The following is a 23063-nucleotide window of genomic DNA, read 5'->3' as shown; positions in this document are numbered from 1 at the left end:
TCCCTCTCCTTTGGGGAGAGAAAATCAGTTTGGCTGGCTGCATCCCTTGACCCTGACTTTGTTCTAGAGCAGCAGTCTGCAGCCATCTTGGCGTCAGGGACTGGTTTCATGGAAGGTGATTTTTCCACAGACTAGAGGGTGGGGATCATTTGGGAATGATTCAAGCACATCACATGTATTGTGTACTTTATTTCTAATCTAATGCCGCTACTGAGCTGACAGGAGGTACTGGTCCGTGGCCGGGAGGTTGGGGATCCCGGTTCTAGAGAACGTATGCTTCCCCACAGTGCTGCTCCAGCTTTGGGCATGTCCCCAGTCACAGTGATAGGTTCAGAGATTGGCTTATGTTATGATCTAAGGCAGGCTGAGACCAAGGTGCAGACCTTTTGTTTGTTTGAACTGTGGAGGAGATAAGCTCTCTTTTTTTTCCTGGTCAATCCAAGGCTTGAAATTTGGCAGTGAGCTGACCACGTGGTGAGGCCTTCCCAGGGGAACTCACAAGAGCAAGCAGATTGCCCGGGGGTGGTGCTCTATTTGCTCCATGACTCAGTCGTGTCCAGCTCTTTTGCAACCCCACAAACTGTAGGCCACCAGGTTTCTCTGTCCATGGGATTTTCCAGGCAAGAATACTGGAGTGGGTTGCTACTTCCTCTTCTAGGGGATCTTCTCGACCCAGTGATCAAACCCGTGTCTCCTGTGTCTCCTGCATTGGCAGGTGGATTCTTTACCACTGAACCACCTGGCAAATCCTGATCCTGAGTCCCTGGATCAAGCCGTACCTGACACAAACACTCATTTCTCAGTGAGGTGAGCCAATACACTCTAGTTTAACTGAGACCACCAGTTTTTTGTTTGGAGTCAGAGAATCCTGGCTAAGAGAGAAAGCCCAGATTTATCACTGGAGCCAAGATCTGCTTTCCTATAACTGTGTGAACCTCATGTGAAGTCCACAGATCTAACCACCAAAGCATGCAAGAGACGATGATTCTCCTGTGTGTGTGAGTATTTTCACGTGTGTATGTGTGTGTGTGTGTGTGCAGCTGTGTTCGAGCAATGCCATTTATTGTCAGCATGTATACTTCTCAAAAACCTTTCTTTTTTGAATATCTGTATGGCACAGACCTCATAAGTCTCAAAGATAGCAACTTCCAAGGTAATTACAGAGATCTGGTGATAACCATAGCAACCCAGCGATTCTGAAATGCAATGGCATGCAGACTACTGAAGCTCAGAGACCTTGATGGCAACACAGTACCTGCCCAGGTCTGTGGGGTTTTGCAGGGGCTTTTCTTTTGCTTGAACGGAAGGGCTTCTCACCACACAACACCTCCCACAATAATTCCCATAGTTTCGAATTTCACAGGCCAGAAAAATGTCCAAACAGAAGTACTGACATAAAGTTGCCAACTTTATTTTGCTAAGAACAGTTCACAAAAGAGATAAACAACTGCCATCTACTATTAGCATCATTTCATAAAAGAAATAATATTTTCCCATGTCTAAAAGGAGAGAATAAAAGAGAAGCCCTTCAACAGAGCACATTTATCTTTAAGAGAAATGCATGACTTTGGGGATGCTGTGCCTGGTGGGGCACATATGCTTGGCGAGGCTGCCCGGATGAGGGAGGTCCTCAGGGCCTAAAGCCACTCACTCTGCCTGCCAAGGCATGAGCCCAGCATGGGCTGTGTCCACTCGAATGAAGGGGCACTCTTTTTGTTGACACAGAGTCTTCTTGCTTGCCAAACTGTGTGCTGACGGGGCTGTACCTGCCAGAAAGGGCAATCTTTTCTAATCTGCACAAAGCACTTTTGGGGCTGGCAGTGGCTGTGCTTTAACCAGCACCTGGCACATAGTAGGTGCTCAATAAATATGCACTCACTGGATGTTGCAGGGCTGACAGAAGCTCCATCAAGGGCCGTTCCCAGTCTGCTCGCTGACACCAGGGGCCAGGCAGTCTGGCTGCACAGCCACAGGACGTGCGTCTCATGTCTTTTCTCTCAGTGTCTAAACGGACGTCAGTGGAGAGGAAGCTTACAGCAGCCTCTCCTGCTTCTTGGTTCTTTTAGAGGACCGGAAAGAAACCAGCCTTGGTTTTTGTTTTGTTTGTTTAAATTCAAATCTTTATTGAATTTGTTACAATATTGCTTCCTCCCCCCCCCCCAATATTTTGGTGTTTTGGCTATGAGGTATGTGAGTTCTTAGCTCCCTGACTAGGGATCAGACCATACCTGCTGCGTTGGAAGGTGAAGTCTTAACCACTGGACCGCCAGGGAAGTCCCCGAAACCAGCCTTGTTTAAGTGCCTGCTCTGTGCCAGGTAGGATTTCGTCCTGTTAACCTCTTCAGCATGTTTTGAAGCTCAGGTGTGGAGCCTTTGAAGGGTTAAATAATATGCTCCAGGTCACCCAGTGGCCCACTGAGATTCTGACTGCAACATCTGTATCGCTAGGATTTGTGGAGTTTTGCCCTCCACACTGGGGTTTTGCCCTCAAGAAGTGCTCGGTGAATACGTGGAAGTCTGTCCTGTGTTCCTTGGAAACTGCCCAGTCATGGGGTTCACGGTCAGCTTCCCATCTCACTTCTCGGTGTATCTGTCACTGCCGCTCCTCCTCTATATCAGCTCCCTGCCCCCATCCACCCTGGATCACCATGCTAAGTCTCATCAGTCATGTCCGACTCTGTGTGACCCCGTGGACTATAGTTTGTAAGGCTCCTCTGTCCATGGGATTCTCCAGGCAAGAATACTGGAGTGGGTTGCCATGCCCTCCTCCAGGGGATCTCCCTGACACAGGGATTGAACCCGGCTCTCCTGCATTGAAGGCAGATTATTTACCGTGTGAGCCATCAGGGAAGCTATTTAGGCAGCAAATGTGGGAGTCAAATCCAGGTAGATTCTCTCCAGACCACATCTGACCACACAGCTCTCCTGCTGGAGGACTAGCAAGCCCAAACCAGTATTTCCATCCAATAAGGCCAGAACTTGCCTTACAGACACGGCAATTCACATGAAGCTGTTAGATTGCCTGCAGTATTTTTGGCGGTGACACCAGAGGGAAGAGAGTTCCTCTTTTTGTAAAAGTGAATTTAACCAGCTCAGCCCTCTTTGCGGCCATGCTACATCTCTGTCATTTTTTATAGAATGTCCTTATGTAGAGGAAATATTGGTTTGCTTTACCATGTGTAGCTCATCGTTGGACTTGGGACCTATTAATAAATTTGAAATATCTGATGAAGGGCTAAAGAGGGGAAGGAAAGGAAGGCTGTTAAGGAGAAGTAACAATAAATACCCAGGGAACTGCATTTTCTTCTCAGCCACATCTTGACTCTCAGTTGAGGTCAGTGGACTCTGGTCTCATGGGGGCCTTAGTGCTCCTGAGTACCTGTGCTGCACAGAGGTATCTGTGGTCTATTCACTGCTAGGCCAGCCTGGAAACTCCTTTGTCAGATACTTTTCTTACCTTTCTCTGTGTTTGCAAGCCAGAGAACAGAGTGAAGAGTGAACAGACGGGGTGCAGTCTAATTGATATAAAGATTCTGGTTTTAGAGGAAGAGAGAACAGGAGAACAATTCACACCTAACATTGATCACAAGTCTACAGTTGTGACATGTTATATATTAATCTTTGTTATTCCATCTCACAGCTGAGGGAACTAAGGCCCAGAAAGGTGAAGTAACTTGTTTAAAATACAGCCTCTAGTAAGCAGGAAAGCAAGAACTTGAACCCAAGTCTGTCTGGCTCAAGGCATGCCCTATGTGCTTGATTTCAGAAGGCCCTAGGTCTCCTCTTCTTGTCCCATCTGTTCTTTAGTGTAGAGGTCAGGTGCCTGGGCTCTGGAGACAGAGTACAGGGGTTCCATCCCTGGTTCTGCCACCTCCAGTTCTGTTACCTTGTGTAGACAGAGTATCACTACAGGTCACCATCACTGTAGTCAATGTGGGAATGCGTCTAGAGGAGGTAGGGCCTCAGCTTGATTGACACGGGAAGACCTGTTGGGATTTGGTTAAAGAAAAAGCTCAAATGCAAGATACTGCCGTGGAAGGGGAGGAGAATCGGCAAAGATGCTGAAGGTGGGAAACTCACACTGAAATTCACATGGAAGTGCCTACCGTACTGGGAATTCGATGGTGTCTCTTCATTCATCCACTTGCTCAGTGAATGTTTCCGGTTGCCACTGGAAACCCCTGGTGGCAAGTCACAGACAGACTTTTCTCAGACTGAACTAAGCATCGCATTTTCCTGTTAGTAACTCAAGGGTTGGATTATTGGCTCAGGTAGCCAGGCATCCAGCAGTAGAGTGGGATTCACAGTTCTTTTAGGAGGAGGATGAAGCAGTCTAGAATGACAGGGAAGCAAACCGAGACGAAGGTGGGAACTTGAAGAAGAGAGCTCAAGAGTGAACCAAGAACTTAAAACTGCAGAAGACAATGAGTAAGTGGAAGGCCTATTTTGCAAAAGTCCTGTTGTGGTTTGTTTTTGCTGGTCGCTTCTCACCTGACTGGAGAGCTAAGGAGTTCATCCCCGATTCTCTACTGTCTTTGGGCTCCATCTGTCTGTAGAGAGCATACTGTGGCTTTGCTCTTAGGGTAGACGTGGCAATGTGACAAAGCCCATGGCTTCTCCAGTGATGCCTGCTCTAGGAGAACACCTCTCTCTAGCTCTGGGGCTCAGGGTTGGGGGCCCGTGGTAATGGAGTTCACATGAGGCCAGTGAAGCATGAGCAGAGGTAATGTGGTCACCTCTGGGTGGAGCTCTGAGAGTTGGTGTGGGGCTTGCCATACTAGCATTTCCCTCTCTGCCACCAGGACTGGCAGTTTTCCAACTGCTGTGTTCCTGAGTGAAGCTGACATGGGGCAGAGCTTCATCTGGCCCAAAGTGGACATGTGATGTGAATCAGAAATAACTCTGTTTTTATCTGCCACTCCTGGGTTGTTGCTGCAGCATAAGCTACCAGTCCTAATACAAGGCATATTTGTTACTGCGCATCTAAGCCACACTCTCCAGCAGTCATATCAGAGACGGATGGACATCTCCACCTGCCTCACTTTTTTTCCCTTTCCTCAAACTCTGATGGGATAGAAGCTCTTATTTCACCTCCCTTACACTCTGATAATGTCCAGTTTGCAGATCTCCAGGTGATAACGAATCCTGCACCTCAGTCTACAAAAAGGAAGGTTGGAAGCATTGGTAGAAAATGTATTGGTGAGTTCTGATGTTGTGAAGTGAGTGGAAGATTATTTAGATAAACGGATTAATCTGATTGAAATGGTTCCCAGAAGTAAATGTCAATGAACCAGACGTGGTAATTTCTTGCTCATGAAGTAGTGTTAGTATGCATGTGATTTGAAGTTTATGTTAAAACACAAGCACAAGATTGCCTCTTGGGCTATGGATGGTATAAATGGGATGGGGCCACCATGAATGAGAACTGTTTGTGTCAGATATGGTTAGGTTAAGCAGGGTGATGAGTGAGAGTGGAGGTTCCTAGAATGTGGTGGTGAATCACAAACAATACGCCAAGGCCAGAAATATATATCTTTTGTACAGAAATTAACACGAAGCTATCTGTAAACATCTAAGCAGATTCCGAATGTGCTGGAGGTTTTGCTTCAGTGCTTCAGAATAACAAGTGTTGCCTTCAGAGGGAACAGTTGTCCTCTTAAAATGTGTGTATGGGATCTGAGAGAGAGAGTTACGCAGTCATGCACACGGTTCCCAAATTGGATTGCTGTTAAAATGTCTGCTCAAAGAAGGGTTCTGTGGTTCAAAAACAAAACAAACAAACAAGCAAAAATCAAGGAAATATGGAGTTAAAGAAGTTTCTTTACTGCAGAACTTCTCAAAGGCTCTAATACATTAATGTTGGTTGTGATTCTCCAAAAGTAGGCAGTAATTACGGCTTCTGAACTTTTCTGACTGTGGAACTCACAGCTAGATTAAGAGATGGACAGAGGGGTGGAAGGATAGAAGGACGAAGGGATGAATATGGGTATAGGTATATAAACATATTTCTCATTCACACTGCTATTTGTAAATAAAGAAGAATACTAAATGAACCTGTAAGTATACCTTTGACTGGATAAAGAGACCTCCTTTGATATGAGTTCTTAACAATGAAAATAAAATCAGCTAATTCGATTAGGATGCTTTTGAGTACAGGAAACAGACTTTTCTTTAAAGAGGACTTAATATCGGTTTTTTGCTTCCCCGATGGCTCAGCGGGTAAAGAATCACCCGGCATTGCAGGAAACACAGAAGACAGGAGATGCATGTTCAGTACCTTGGTTGGGAAGATTCCCCCAGAGTAGTAAGTGGCAACTCACTTCAGCATTCTTGCCTAAAAACTCCCATGGACAGAGGAGGCTGGCAGGCTACATTCCAAAGGGTTACAAAGAGCCAGACATGACTGAGCGACTAAGCGCTTACCCAAACAATAAGAATGTCTGTTATGTCACATAAGAAATCTGGAGGCAGGGTGATTTCTGGATGGTTAATTCAGCAGCTCTACAGTATTCTCATGAATTCTGAATTCTTGTGTTTTGTTTCTTTCTGCTCTGCTTTGCTTAGCACAAAGGCCATGTCTCACTCCTGATGGCTAGACGTTACCAAAGTTTCTGGCACTGGGCAAGTGCAACTCTACCCAGAGCTGGAGGAAAACATTTCCCCTTGGGTGGCTCCTTTTCTAGGAAAGAAATGTTTCCTTGTAGCCCCTGGTAAACTCTCCTTTAGGTTCACAAGGCAGGGTCTGCCTTGTTCACCTGTGCTCTGAATGTACTGGGAGCTGGTAAGGTGAGGGTTTGGCATTTTGAGTCTCCACTGGGAGAGATGGGTCCTCCTAGCAAGGGAACATGAAGGGGGGGGTCTCTTTGCTGAGACGTGGAGGGAGGGATCTCAGCAAACTTGGTAGACAGGCAACCAGGAGTGTTTATCATACAATTGTGTGATCTAAGTTCTTAGTCTGGGTTCTTCAGAGAAACAAAATGATGATACTGTACACACACAAGGGCACACACATACCTGGGCACACACACATACACAGCTACACATACACACACACGTGTGTGTGTGTGTGTGTATATATATATATATATACACACACACACATTTTGGGCTTCCCTGTAACTCAGCTGGTAAAGAATCTGCCTACAATGCGGGAGACCTGGATTTGATCCCTGGGTTGGGAAGATCCCCTGGAGAAGGGAAAGGCTACCCACTCCAGTATTCTGGCCTGGAGAATTCTATGGGCTGTATAGTCCATGGGGTCACAAAGAGTTGGACACGAGTGAGCAACTTTCACATATATATGTTTGAAATGTGTATGTAAACACATGGGAGAATCCCATGGACAGAGTAGCCTGGCAGGTTACAGTCCACAGTTTCACAATACTGAGTTCAAGTTGTACATGCAAAGAGATTTAGTATAAGGAATTGGCTCACATGATTACAGAGGCTAGAAGTCTGAAGCCCTGCAGTTGGCAGTTTCATTGACGCTCTCTTATATGCTGCCAGAGCCTCTGTTCCCTACAGATGTTGAGTCAAGGACTCCCAGGAGGTATCACACATAGACTCAGAAATTTGTCATCTTTAAATTGCTGCACAGCCATGGTCATTCTCTCCTACCCTGGCCCTTTGCAGATGTCAGTTACGTGCACATTCACTTGAGGTAAGGATATTGATATCCATGCCAGGAGTATGTCTCTACTGCTCCCAGGATGGCATCCTTAAGGATTCAAGAGCTGGGTTGTAAGCAGAAGTGAGCAAAGATCCCTTCAAGTTACATAGAATCTTCCATGAAAATGACTCCTCCAGCTTCTTCTGCAGCCCTTCTCCGCATAGCCCACTCATTGATTTAACAAACATTTAATGAGCATCTACTATATTCTAGCTGAACAGTGGCTCACAGATGGTTGGCAGCTGGGCTGAACCAAAGGTGCCTATTGTGTTGGCATTGGGATACTGGAGAGCTGGGCAGATTCTGCCTCTTCCTCAGACCCAAGTGCCCAGAGGCCACAGTGCTTGCTCTCCTGAAGCCTTGGCAGCTAAAATGATGAGGGCAGGAGGACACATAAGGATTATGCAATGATGATCTTTGACAGTAAGAACCATTGGATCTTCATTGGATCCTCTGCTGGCTTCTGGCTAGTATGTTATTTTGAAACAGAAATAGATTAAAACAAATAGAGCTTTTCCCCCTTTTCTTATCTGCCCTCTTCTGAGATTTTCTATCCATGCCTGAGCCTAAAAACACCAGAGTATGGGGAGCTGATAAGCTCTTTCTACCCAAAGAGGACTATGTATTTTAAAGGAAAACAAGGTCCCTGTAATGGTCAACATAGCCAGGGATGGCACAACTTAAGTTAGTTGGGTTCTAAATTTACTGAGCAGAGTAAAGATCACTGGCCATTAAACTAACCCTAACAAAGGCCCATCTAGTCAAGGCTATGGTTTTTCCAGTGGTCATGTATGGATGTGAGAGTTGGACTGTGAAGAAAGCTGAGTGCCAAAGAATTGATGCTTTTGAACTGTGGTGTTGGAGAAGACTCTTGAGAGTCCCTTGGACTGCAAGGAGATCTAACCAGTCCATTCTAAAGGGGATCGGTCCTGGGTGTTCTTTGGAAGGAATGATGCTAAAGCTGAAACTCCAGTACTTTGGCCACCTCATGTGAAGAGTTGACTCATTGGAAAAGACCCCGATGCTGGGAGGAATTGGGGGCAGGAAGAGAAGGGAATGACAGAGGATGAGATGGCTGGATGGCATCACTAACTCGATGGATGTGAGTCTGAGTGAACTCCAGGAGTTGGTGATGGACAGGGTGGCCTGGCGTGCTGCAATTCATGGGGTTGCAAAGAGTTGGACACGACTGAGCGACTGAACTGAACTGAACTGAGCTGAGAATTCAAAATCCCATAGGTATGGTTTTGTGGATCCCAAGCTACAAGTTAATATGTCCAACACAACAGTTTTTCTGTGAACATCGGAACAGTTTGCTATTTCTATACTTGCGCACCAGATGAGATACTCGGCTTCTGTTTAGGAATCATAATAAATGCAAAGTAGCTCTGCTTTTTGTTCTTTGTTTTATTTTAGCTAAGTGTGAGCAGTTTGCATATATTTAAATAAGTGTGTCAATGATGTGAACTCGCTGTAATGTCTACTGATGAATAATATGTCAGTTATTTTGTTGTGTAACATTTAAAAAATAATTCAAAATCTTTCCTATTTCCCACCCCACCCCCAAGTTTTTACTTTCAAAAATTTCAAACCTAGAGAACAGTTAGAAAGCAATATAATGATAATGCATACTCACAGATCCTTCACCTAGATTCATCAGTTGGTGGTATTTTGCCACATTAATGTTATCTCTCTCCCTAATACACACACATGCACACATACACACACACAGTGGACTCACTACAATAGGCTTTCATAGAGGGAATAAACTCTTGTAACAGGCACTAAGGTAAACTGAACATCAGCATCCTGGAATTCTTTCTTGGGTGCCCTTCTTGACATCACTCCATGAGGGAAATCACTGTCCTGGCTCCTAATACTTAAATGGGTTTTGTCTTCCAACTTTATGGAAATAGAATCATGTTTTACATACCCTTCTTGAACTTAGCTTCTCTTATTCAACACTGAGATTCATCCAAGTTGTGTGCGGTAGTCTTTTCTGTTTAGCCCCTCCTTGCGGCTGTTGCTGTTCAGGGCACTAACTTTTTTGAAGAGTGCCCTGTGATCTGGACTTACTTGGTCCTTTTCTCTGAATTAGACTCAGCTTAAACATTTTGGCGGGCTTCCCTTGTGGCTTAGCTGGTAAAGAATCCACCTGCAATGTGGGAGACCTGGGTTCAATCCCTAGGTTGGGAAGATCCCCTGGAGAAGGGAAAGGCTACCCACTCCAGTATTCTGCCTTGGAGAATACTGTATAGTCCATGGGGTCACAAAGAGTTGGACACAACTGAGCGACTTTCACTTTCTTAAACATGTTGGAGCACACAACAAAGGGGAGGTTGTGTGCTTCCCATCGCATCTCACAAGAAGGCATGTAGTGTCATTGTGTCCCTTGATCGCTGAGTGATGCTAAGCTTGATGGCTTCGTTAAGCAGCTCTCTGGCAGGTCTCTCCACTGTGAAGATACCTTCCCTTTGGTAATTAACGAGAAGTCTTTGGGAAGATACCCTGAGATCATGTAAACGTCCTGATGACCAACCAACATTTTGTTGTTGTTGTTGTTTAGTCACTAAGTCCTGTCCGACTCTTTTGCAACCCCGTGGACTATGGCCCGCCAGGCTTCTCTGTCCATGGGACTCTCCAGACAAGAATATTGGAGTGGGTTGCCATTTCTTCTCCACGGGATCTTCCCGATCCAGGAATTGAACAGTGCATCTCCTGCATTGGCAGGGGGATTCTCTACCATTGAACTACCAGGGAAGCCCAATCAGTAATTTATTTAATGGTTTTAGCATTTGTGGATGATCCCTGCTTGAGTCAATTATTTCATTGAAGTTGAAATTCTCTTATATTTATAAGGAAATTCTCTTATAAAATTAAAACACTCAAGTATGTTTACTCTTCCAATCCCCCAACTCTTGCAGAGATACAAGATGAACATGCAGGTTATTCTCTTTCTCCTCTGAGTTTCACTTTCTGCCGTAACTGTCCTATTTTGTCACCCTGGGAGGCTGACCCTGAACCCTGCACCACCTCAATTCCCTTGCAACTGGGTTTCTGGTTGGGTGTGCCCATGGGAGCATGTTACTGGCAAGTCATCCAAGGGCAGGGGAAGAGAGGTCAGGGTGCCCCAACTCCCCTGCTTCTGGCAGTAGCTGTGTCCCTGATCACTGGAGGCCCCACCCCGCGCTCTCCACAGTGCAGCTAGCTTCCTCCTCTTCAGGTCTGGGTGCTTCAATATTTCTTGTTTGTATACAGTGAACACTGTCCATGAGTCCTTTAGTTAAAAATCTCCTTAATTAAACCATCTGAGAAATCCTGCTTCCTGCCAAGACTCTGATTCAGTGAATTTCACTTCAGATCCCCAGTTCTGATCTGAATGATAGAGTTTTAATTTTGTTTCTGTCAATTGGCATCACTTGACAAGGCTGCAACTGTCAGAGGAGTAAAGACAAACTTCAGGGAGAAACAAAGAAAAAAAGGAAGAGCCGACAGTTCCAGCAGGGGAGATCTTGGATCCTGACTTTCCTGAGCTTGGATCCATGCATTTTTTCCCCGAAGTTGGAGTCCATGAACCAATAAGTTCACTTTTTTAATTTATGTCCATTTAAATTGAGTTTGTGTCATTGCATCCCAAGAGCCCTGATATTTGGGGACAGCACAAGGAGTCAGCAGTTTGCAGGAGCAGAGATGGGAGGTTCTAGAAACATGGCACGTTCTCTTCTATTTGTTTGAAGAGTGTAACACTATAGCTCTTTACTCCTGTCTTGATTGCCTCTAGGTGCTTAAATAAAATTTTAAATGACTTCCTATCTTCCATCTTTCTTGTGTCCATTTCCTTGAAAGCAACCTTTGCCTGGTTGAACTGGGGCAGGTCTTTTCTGCATTGTTCATTGCTCACAGGGAGGACGGGCTGCAGGGAAACTGCCAGAAAGGACAGGCAGTGCCCCAGGGCTGGTAACAGTGGGCACCATGACCACCCTGAGCCTGAAGGGGCAAGGAGAGGGGCATTAGTAAAGCCTGGACACAGAGAGGGCAGTGTAGCCACTTGACAGGAGCTGTGAGCTCCAGGTGAAGGGCACAGCCAGCTCCTGACAGCTCTGAAGCGAGGAAAGTGAAATGAAAGTTGCTCAGTCGTGTCCGACTCTTTGCAACCCCATGGATTATCCAGCCCATGGAATTCTCCAGGCCAGCATACTGAAGTGGGTAGCCTTTCCCTTCTTCAGGGGATCTTCCCAACCCAGGAAGTAAACCAGGGTCTCCTGCACTGCAGGCAGATTCTTTACCAACTGAGCTATCAGGGAAGCCCAAAGTGAGGAAACTAGAAGAATAACCACTCCAGCCCCACGTGCCTCTCTCCCTCCAATTTCCTGCCACTGGAGCAAATTTCCCCAAAAAATATCTTGAGGTTGAAAGAATACTGGCTTTTTAACTGGAACACTGGGTTCAAATCCTCCACCATAAATGCTCTTCTTTTCCGCGACCTTACTTCTTCTGAGTATCAGTTTCTTCACTATACGATGGAGCGCAAATACCCACTTATAGACTTAGATGAAGACCAATGCATATGAGATAAACGTACAAGAAATTGTTTTCTAATGCACAGCCGCATTCTGCTAATGTAAGGAAGTATAATGATGAACCCAGCAAAGAGTGTTCTGTGGCAAACACTTTTCTGGTGATCTTCCTTTCTGCTCTCTTGTTGACTCAGTACTCATCAACAGATGACTCCATTTTAACCTAAGTGTCCTTTGCCCAAGCTAATTGCTAATTTAGACTTAAATTGTGCCCAACTCACGATTAGAATTCAAACCTTGGAACTCCATTAGGGATGCATAATGCTACATTTTCCTTCACTGAAATTAATCAGCTGCAAATGATTAAATTACTATATATAGTGTGAAACACAACAAAGCTGTAATTTTTATATAAATTCCAGAATGTTACATTATTTCCCTTCAGCACTGACATCAGAATAATTCCTCCACAATCATTGCTTTGTCTTCTATAAAAATAAAACTGTAAAAACCCATTGCTTTTCAAGCGTACCAGAGTCTGCATTCAACATTTAATATGATTAATGTTTACTGTATTTGTTGTGGGGTTGTCTGCTAATTGTGGCGTTAAGCCGCACCCCCTTCATCATCTTTGGGGGCTGAGGGATGTTGGTTCAGAACCACTGTTAGAAAAAGTATCAATTAAAATTCAGCTTCGTTGAGCACATGAATCTTTTTTGTTGTTTGTTGTGGTGCCCGGCCTATCTGGGGGCAACACTCTGCTTCTCTCCTCCTCTCCTCACTGCAGGAAGAGATTGAGATTCTAGGCAACTTCTCAGTGAGGATATAGCCTGTGGAAAAGCCTCAGGCTTGCTCAACAGGCATGTGGGTACTGGGGTATCTAGCATGAAATCCCAACTGAGTGCTTCCCTGGCAAAACCCTCCACCACTGGAATGAGACCAGTGATTAAGGAAGGTCTGGATGTAGGTGAGTCAAGCGAGGCATATCCAGGGGCTAAAGCTGAGACAGCCACCATTGTGCATACATGACCAGGTGGGGAGCCACTTCACAGCCACCTCCCTCTTAAGGACCTCACCTCCTTACATACTGCTCCCCAGGAACTTCACTCGCATCCCACTCTGATTAAGAGGACCCACTTGAGAGTCAGGAAACCTGAATGGCGACCCCGTGTGCCCCGGATGGCCTATTGCCGTCATAGACCTCAGATTCATCTCTTAACCTCTCTGGGTCTTTGCTTTTTTATCTAGAAAGTGGCAATGGTCGCCTCTGCTAGAAAGATTTAGGACTGAGGCAGCGCTTTGTCAACTGAAGGATGCCCTCCAGGCGAGGGGATCATGGTTAGAGTAGCCAATCATTCTCTGGCTAGCTTCCCCATCAGAGCAAGTCCACTGGTTCCCATCTCTAAACCCCTGCAGCGTTTTTGAGGGGCAGCCCTGGACAAAGTCTTGAAAAGGCAGCTGGCCAACAACTCTCAGCCCCTAGATGACCTCAAAGCCCAGGGAAGGGGTCTCCCATGGCTGCTGCCACCACAGCACCTTCCAGATAGTGAGGCTCCATCCTTCTCTGGCTCTGAGGACCAGCTGTGCCAACCTGGGGCCATGGCAGAGGTACAGTGATCTCTTCTCTCGCCCTCCCCCATTCCTGTCAATTCCAAGGGACAACTGCCTTGCTCTCCCAGGCTATCTCAAAGAATATGTGGACAAATTTCTCTTGGTAGCCTTGCTTACTCCAGAGCCCATGCACATGACCAGCAAGGCTGACTTCAAAGTCTTCTCTCTCATGAGCTTGGTCCTTCCTCTCATCTCCCTTACCTCTGTTGAAACTTGCCCCCAGATACACGATCACTCCTTTCCACCCAGCACTTGAGTTCCACATTTGGTCTCACTGAGTACTGACTGGGTGACTCTCTGATTTGGGGGTACACAGAACCAGTCATGCTTCTCACCCCAAGAGCTCACCACGCACAGAGTAGTCCCTCATGATCCCTGTGACTCACCAAGCCCGTCTCAGAAGCTCCTCTCTGCGTTTGTGGGCTTTCCTTTGATCCTTCCTCCTGGACTGTCAGCATCTAGAAGATAGGGCTTTGGAATATTTTAGCCTCCATCAGCTGTAGAAGAGTAAGAACCAACCCTCTACCTTTTTGTCATTGATTTGTCCTTCCAGAATTGGGGAGAGATTTCTTCTGAATCAATTTATTTATTCTCCACTGATCTATTTTGCCAAAGAAGACATCTCTGTAAACAGGCTGTTCAGTCTGGCCAGTGAACTGACGCACATTTTGTTGCCCAGTCATGTCCGACTCTTTGCAACCCCATGGACTGTAGCCCACTGGGCTCCTCTGTCCATGAGATTTTTCAGGCAAGAATACTGGAGTGGGTTGCCATTTCCTCCTCCAGGGGATCTTCCCCATCCAGGGATTGAACATGCATCTCTTGTGTCTCCTGAATTGCAGGCGGATTCTGTACCCACTGAGCCAGCAGGGAAGCCTAATGGACAGATGGATGCCACATGAAAGCCAGCCAGGTGAGGGTGTGACTGAACTTTACACTTTGACCTAGAACGGATACTCAGTCAGGGTGCACCAGCCTGTCCACATAGGTTAACATGCTGAAATACTTCTGCAGTTGATCAATAGTCTCTGCCAAGCATCTGCATCTATCCTGCCCAGCATCCACTGGGTCCCCTGGGTTTCCCACAGTCCAACAGAAGGGGCCTGGCCCCCCAGGGGTTATCTCGGCCTCTGCTCCAGCACTGCGGCCTCTGTATTTTTTCCCCATGGGCTGGTACTCCTGCCATGTGGGTTGTTAATTAGTCTGAAGATCATCTGAAACACTCCCAGCTAACTTATCACACAGCTGTCCCCTAGACAGCCACTTGGAAACTTGTGACAAGAAAAGCATTGAGTTCTACTTTGAAACATACTAAATGTCTTAAATTATTTCAGTGACAAAAAGTATTGTCCCTGGACCCAACTGCCTCTGATGAACTTTCCCCTTGGTGAAGGAGCTCCAGTTTAGCAATTTCAAACTGCCCCTTTATTCTGATGCTTTCAGAAGATAATAATAGTCAACATGTACATGGTACCACTCAGTGCTTGGCACGGTGCTAAGTGCTCTGCAGGCAGAATCTCCCTGAATCCCCTCTGCAGCACTGTGATGTGTGGGTAGCTTTATTATCATTTAACAGGTGGAGCCTAAGATTCACAGAACTTAAGTAATTTGTTCAAAGTATCACACAAGAAAGTGGCAGGGCTGGGGCTCAAACCCAGGCTGAGTGACTTCAAACTCTTAAACCTGACGCTAAATTATTTGGTATATAGTCTCATTAGTTATCTAAGTTAGTTATCTGCTTCTTGTTATATGATCTTCTCTATTCTAGTACCCTTAGGAATGTCTGTGTGTGTGTGTGTGTGTGTGTGTGTGTGTGTGTGTATGTAAGAAAGAGAGAGAGAGAAAGAACAAGAGAGAAGAGGAATGGACATCTGTGTGGTGATCTTGTATAAGAAGGAAAGTGAAAGCGTATGTTAGTCTCTCAGTCACGTCTGACTCTTCCACAACCCCCACAGACTGTAGCCCACCAGGCTCCTCTGTCCGTAGGATTTCCCAGGCAAGAGTACTGGAGTGGGTTGCCATGCCCTTTCCCAGGGAATCTTCCTGACCCAGGGATCAAACCTGGGTCTCCCGCATTGCGGGCAGATTCTTTACCCTCTGAGCCTCCAGGGAAGCCCCTGTTGCATATATACAGACAGTTATTACCACGTCCCTGTTCCTCATCATTTTATGTGGTTCCTTCCAATTGCCTGGGTTGTCTGAGATTGAAAGCAACTCTATGCCAAGGGCTTTGATTTACTCACTCAGAACCCAGATGGTGCCACAGGAAAGCCAGTTGTCTGTGAAGACATCTGGACCACAATAGGGCTGAAGACTCAGTAAATGAAAACTTCTGGAACCACGCTGGAGAAACCCACTTAGCTTCTCTCTGCAAAGATGAGCTGAGATGGTCTTTTCCCTCCTTTCCTTCTTTTTCTCCAAGTCAACACCAAGAAGGACACTGAAGGCTTATTGAAGAGCTATGAGAAACAGCAGCAAGGACCCAGAACATTCCATATCTCCAGACTATGCATCTTTGTGGGTCTGGGTGGAATAGGGACCACCTTGTGGACTCTGATGGCTTTTATTTACATCCTGAATTCCCTTCAGAGTAGTTTTCTTGGGGGCAGTCAATTTAAGATGTAAAACCAAAGTGGAAAAGACAAGTGGAGCTGGTTCTTCTGAGGGCTCTTCCCCTTCTGGACCAGGCAAAGGTCATGCCTCAGCTGTGACCCATTCATTCCCTGGGGGTGTCCAAGCCTGGAGGGACTCTGTCCCATTGAGTCCCTGGAAGCTGGTTAGCCGGGCTGCCAGGCTTCCTGCCTTCCCTCCCCGATGACTGACATTGGTCCAGAATGTCCATTACCTTTGTGAACAAGGTTTGCTGTTCATTAAAAATTGCCTTTCCTGTGAACAAGAAAATTACTTGCTTTCCGTCCCCCCCGCCACCCTTTAGCTGACAGTCTCACTTCTCATTAGGATTGGACGAGCTGCAAACCCAATCTAATCCAGAAATGCCCAATAAGACTAATTTGAATTTTGTCCCAGGCCAAATGATGGGGAGGAAGTAACTGGAGAGAGGAACAGAAACCTCATCTCATTGCATTTCTAATTATGTTGTTTCTCCCAGTGTGGGAAGAACGGAACCCTGGGCCAGGCAGCCCCTGGGTCTGGGTGGTTTCATCCAGAGATTAAGTTCATCTGGAGTGAAACTCATATAGAGCCTCGCATTGCCATTGCGCCACCTGCTGGAAGTTTGGAAAAAGAATCTGAAACTCAGGGCTTGGTTGTAACTGGTAACTTCACAGTCTTAATGATTGTACTACTTCTCATTTTGTCTTATTACACAAGTTACACAGATTTTTTTGGAAGACAATTTAGGAAGTTCATATAATTAAAACAAAACAATTCACTCACAATCCTGTCACCTAGAGATTACCAGTGTTCATATTTTGTTAGCTTTCCTTCCATCCTTCCAGTCTTTTTTCTATTCAGGTAATAATATGTAATGTGTAATAATATGTAAATTCATATACACTGTCTCATTCAATACACGTTATTCTGTAGCCTAATTTACAGGCTTAACATTATGTATTAAATCTTTTTGCATGTCATTAATTATAATGTGCAACCTGACTTTTGCTGAGCAGTTTTTAAATATCTCTTTATCATAATTCTATTAATTACAGTTGTCTATGCTTTGAGTTTTTACTAAATCTTTTCCCCCTCCCTTTTCTCCCCTTCTTTCTTTCTCCTTCATCCTTTCTTTCCTTCCTTCCAGCTTTTCATCTTTACTTTTGCTTTCCCTCTAGTAGAAAACTTTTTCCACAGCAGATGCTGTTTGGGGCAATTCCTAGCAGTATCTCTGGCCTCCCTCACCCCTTCATATGAGGGGCTCTAGAGTGTGTGGATCACAATAAACTGTGGAAAATTCTGAAAGAGATGGGAATACCAGACCACCTGACCTGCCTCTTGAGAAACCTGTATGCAGGTCAGGAAGCAACAGTTAGAACTGGACATGGAACAACAGACTGGTTCCAAATAGGAAAAGGAGCACGTCAAGGCTGTATATTGTCACCCTGCTTAAATAACTTATCTGCAGAGTACATCATGAGAAATGCTGGGCTGGAAGAAGCACAAGCTGGAACCAAGATTGCCGAGAGAAACATCAGTAACTTCAGATATGCATATGACACTACCCTTATGGCAGAAAGTGAAGAACTAAAGAGCCTCTTGATGAAAGTGAAAGAGGAGAGTGAAAAAGTTGGCTTAAAGCTAAACATTCAGAAAACTAAGATCATGGCATCTGGTTCCATCACTTCATGGGAAATAGATGGGGAAACAGTGGAAACAGCGGCTGACTTTATCTTTCTGGGCTCCAAAATCACTGCAGGTGGTGATTGCAGCTATGAAATTAAAAGACGCTTACTCCTTGGAGGAAAGTTATGACCAACCTAGATAGCATATCAAAAAGCAGAGACATTACTTTGTCAACAAAGGTCCGTCTAATCAAGGCTATGGTTTTTCCAGTAGTCATGTATAGATGTGAGAGTTGGATTATAAAGAAAGCTGAGCGCCGAAGAATTGATGTTTTTGAACTGTGGTGTTGGAGAAGACTCTTGAGAGTCCCTTGGACTGCAAGGAGATCCAACCAGTCCATCCTAAAGGAGATCAGTCCTGGGTGTTCACTGGAAGGACTGATGTTGAAGCTGAAACTCCGATACTTTGGCCACCTGATGCAAAGAGCTGACTCATTGGAAAAGACCCTGATGCTGGGAAAGATTGAGGGCAGGAGGAGAAGGGGATGACAGAGGATGGGATGGTTGGATGGCATCACCGACTCAATGGACATGAGTTTGAGTGAACTCTGGGAGTTGGTGATGGACAGGGAGGCCTGGCGTGCTGCACTTTATGGGGTCGCACAGAGTCGGACATGACTGAGCGATTGAACTGAACTGAACTGAACTGAGAGACTTCCTACTGAACCCTGGCTGTCTTCTGGGTGGGCTCTGCTGTCATGCCTTAGTAGACAAGGCCTTTAAACTCTTGAGGTGGGCAAGAAAGATGGGATCCCAACTTAGTGCCTCCTCCAGTGTCTAAAAAAACCCCCAAAGCTAAGCATTATTGATCACTTACTCTGTGCCAGCCAGGTTCCACCCTAAGAATATTACATGAATTATCCAGGTAATCATCATAAAACCCTTATGAGATAGAGTACCTCTCCTTTTTTGTTTCCATCTGCTGAACAGTTGAGGACCCCAAGCCAGAGAAAAGCAAAGGAACTTGCCCAAGGTCACCAGTTATTAGTCCCAAACCTCAATGTGCAGTGATTGTCTATTAAAAGGAAGCAAACCAAAAAAGGTTTCCAGATTTTCTTTGAAAAATTGGAACATTTAGTCATGTGGATTTTGTTTCCCCCCTCCCCCAGCAATAATCAGCTCAAGCAGAGTCATGGTGCCCACTTCAGACTCGAGTAGGCTGTCCACTTGGACTATCTCCACCTTTCACATGTTCTCCCCACAACAGAGGAGGGAGGTCTACTGCCCACTACACTGTGAGATGGGCTGGCTTCACCAAACAGAACAAAGGAGCTGACAAAAGGCAACCATGGGCTCAGGGTTTTACAATTCCTGGCTTTCTCAGTCTGAGAACCAGGGTGTGTCTATGGTTTTCCTAAAACAGCCTCTTAACTCTCTCATCCATGAGTATGGGGATGGATTCTGAGGATGCTAGACCAGGAAAGGAGGAATATAATTATAGATAAGAGTGGTTGCTATGGGTATTATTACCAGAGCCACTGGAATAAATGTGCCACAGACACAAGTGATTGCCTTAGCATGGTTTGGTTGACTGGAACCAGAAAACATCTAAGGAGAACCTATCGTGTAGCCCAGAGAACTCTACTCAGTGCTCTGTGGTGACCTAAATGGGAAGGAAATACAAAAAAGAAGGGATATATATATATATATATCCCTTCTATATATATATATATATATATCTGATTCACTTTGCTGTACAACAGAAACTAACACAACATTGTAAAGCAAGTATACTCTAATAAAATTAATTAAAAAATAGAAGATGGAAATGGAAACAAAAATAGTTACCAGTACTAAGTAAAGTTGGTATAATGTAGCACATTGGTAAATGTTTTCTGTAAAGGGACAGGCAAGTAAAACCTTTAGACTTTGCAAACCATACTGCCCTTGTTGGAATCACTCAACTCTGCTGTGGCAGCTGTAGATGATATGTAAATGAACAGGCATTGGCTGTGTTCCAATAAAACTTTATTTACAAAAACAAATGGTGGCTTTCTTTACAAAAGCAGACCATGGTTTGCTGTGCCCAATAAAGAAGAAGGGATATATAGACCTAGGAACAGGAGTGTCGGAAGGGGTTTATCCTGTGAAAGCCATGCTCTAGTTAAACTAGGTGGATTCTATTGCCCAGGGTAGATTCAATTTTCTTCAACTGAACCTTTGCCCGTACATTGTTTCTCTATTTTTCAGTGACTTTTGAAAACGGTCAAAATAACACGACTCCCTGGAAACGATTTGGGATTGGGGATGGGAAAGCAGATATGGATTCTCTATATCTGAGTTATTTTCTAAGCTATGTTAGTGATTGGATTCCCAGAAGATCAGAATCCTCCTGGGGGCTACACAAGTTATTAGACTGATTGAGCCAGACGAGGCAGAATCACCCTCAGAGGACTATGCCTGTTAGCTACCAATGTCCTTCAAATGCTTCCTGCAAGGACCTGGCTGAACCATGTCATCTTAACACGGCGATTCCTAAGCACTGAGTCAGGTGAGAGGGAAGTTAAACAATGACTCAGAAGCCTGAGAAGCCTAGGCGTCTCTCATAAGTCTAGAGACTCCAGACTTGAGGGTGAGGCTCAGAAGATGAGAAAGTGGGTGAGGAGAAGACCAGTCAGAGAGAGATATCAGGCGAGGACCCTGTGTTCTACTTGATAAAACACTTGATATGTCAAGTGGTGTGTGTGGTATAGAACAGACAGGGGGAAAGACTCTTATATGCTAACTTAGGATAGGTAGGCAAAATTCTGTAAAGTTAGAAGGGAAGAGGACTTAGGAATCCAGCAATCCCCACCATTGCAGGGAACTCCCCCTCCTGTGCCTGTGGAAGACGTAGATGATTATGGCCTTCATTTCCAGTGAGCACTGATGTGGTCTCACATCCTTGTCAACACAGCACTCCAGGCAGCCTCCTGCAATCTGTCAGGGTCAAAACTTAATAACAATAACAATAATTACGGCTAATAGTTATAGAGCATCTGTTCAGTCTCAGGCACTGACTAAGTGTAGTTTGTGCATTATCTCTTCTAATCCTCACCACCCTACAAAGTAGCTGTTGTTATTTTCCCTATTTTGCTCAAGGTAAATTCCATTTTTATGCATCCCACGTTCAGTCCAAGTGCCTTATCTTCCACAAGAGGAAATTGAAACCTAGGGTCACACTGTAGCAAGTTATAGAACTAATGAAAACCCAGATCTGTAAATAGCCAGTCTACTGTCTCACAATGATTCCTTGGTGGATACATGGTATGTTAGCATACAGGCTAACCTGCTATAATAAAGAAACCCAAGAACTCAATGCCTTAAATAAAAGTGTTTCATTTACCTCAACACATGGCCCGAAGATGAGTCATTCAAGACTGATGGGGTATCTCTGCTCCATCAGATAATTCAGGGACCCAGAATCTTTCCATCTTTTTGGTCCACCATCTCCTGGGCATAGTCTTAGGAGGACTGAGGCTGGTTCAATTCCACATCTGCCTTCCAGTCTAGGAGAAGACAGAAAAGTCCAGGGCATGTAATGTCAACTTTAAGGAGAAAACCAAAAAGTTGCACAAGATACTTTCCCACAGCCACTAATCTGACGTTAACATGTGACTTCCTACACCACACCCCTCCCAGCCACAAGATAAGCTGAGAAACAGAGCGTCTTGCCAGGAGGCCATGGGTCCAGCTAAAACTCATGTGTTCTATTACTAAGAAAAAGAGTCAGACAGGTAGAGAGTAGCCCAAAATTGCAGCCTGTCTAATGAACTTTGTAGAAGTCAGAATGTTAGCTTTCGACTAGCTTTCCCAGTCGCTCAGTCATGTCCAACCCTTTGCAACCCCAGGGAGTGTAGCTCGCCAGACTCCTCTGTCCACGGGATTCTCCAGGCAAGAATACTGGAGTGGGTTGCCATTCCCTTCTTTTCCAGAGTCTAAAGCTGCAGTGTCCAAGATAGTAGCCATGGGGACATGCAACTGTTAAAATGAAAATTAAAGTTAACTAAAATGAACAGTTTAGTTCCTCACTCACAATAAAAGTGCTCATTAGGCATATGCAGGTAAAGAATACTTACATTACAGCAGAAAGTCCTATTGCAGAGCACTGGTCTACAGACTGTGGATCCAAATGTAAAATACTTTGAAGCCACTGGAGTTTTATTTAATGGAGAGCATTGTAAAAGGAGATGGAACTTGTTGAGGGATGAGGCTTAAAGATTCTCCGCTGGGGACTTCCTGGTGGTTCAGAGGCTGGGACTCCACGGGGACTTGGAATTCTACATGCCGTGTGGCACAGCCAAAACATTAAAAGCAAAAATGCTCTGGATAAATTCCTGAGACTGGAGAAGCTGAGTCAAACTTGATATGTGGTCAGGCCAATGTTTTTAGCTGCTGTGTTCCAGGTACACCCACCCCCTTCCCCCCGCACCCCCACCCACCCACCACAATCCCACACACTTTTTGAGATCAGTCACTGTTGTCACAGATAATTCTGCAGGATACAGTGAAATGAAAACCTTGGCAGGAGTTTGTGGCTAACATAATCCTAGTCTTCCCAGGGGCAGCATATTAAGGCCTCCTGTAAACATCTGTTGTTTTCACCTGACCACCGTCAACCCACCCTTCTTTTGGTAACAGTAGTCCTATTTTCTTCTAGGGAATTTTGCTCCCCTTCTCAGTGAGTGTGGGTATGATGGACTCCAGGGTTGGTCATGTAACCTAGGCCTGGCCAATCAGAGTCACGCTCATCAGCCCAAGGGTGGACATGTGTCCCAAGAAGGAGCAAGGAGAGTCAGCCTTGGATTTCTGTGGGAACCAGGCACTCTCCTTACAGTGGAGCTGCTAAACAGATAAAATATGGGCCTAGAGTGAGTCTGCCCATTTCTACCATCACACCAGGGGACCCTGAGAGTAATAAAAACAACAGGGAAAACTAGAGTCCAGAAAACAGGAGAAACAGAGTCCCAATGATTTGAGCCCAAGAAT

General features: G+C 45.3%; 1 long non-coding RNA gene across 1 annotated transcript; it reads left to right on the top strand.

Annotated features, from left to right (window-relative positions):
• Nucleotides 1-1986: 1986 nt before the first annotated feature.
• LOC133226926 (uncharacterized) lies at nucleotides 1987-19741 on the top strand. The gene is made up of 4 exons (XR_009729665.1): nucleotides 1987-2316; nucleotides 4308-5199; nucleotides 14640-14710; nucleotides 17558-19741. It is a non-coding gene; the product is annotated as an uncharacterized LOC133226926 (long non-coding RNA).
• The last annotated feature ends 3322 nt before the right edge of the window (nucleotides 19742-23063 follow it).

The sequence above is a fragment of the Bos javanicus genome, chromosome 15 (genome assembly GCF_032452875.1).
Source record: "Bos javanicus breed banteng chromosome 15, ARS-OSU_banteng_1.0, whole genome shotgun sequence".
NCBI classification, from domain to species: Eukaryota; Metazoa; Chordata; class Mammalia; order Artiodactyla; family Bovidae; genus Bos; species Bos javanicus.
Note: the sequence above shows the minus strand (reverse complement) of the source record. Positions and strands in the feature narration are given on the sequence as shown.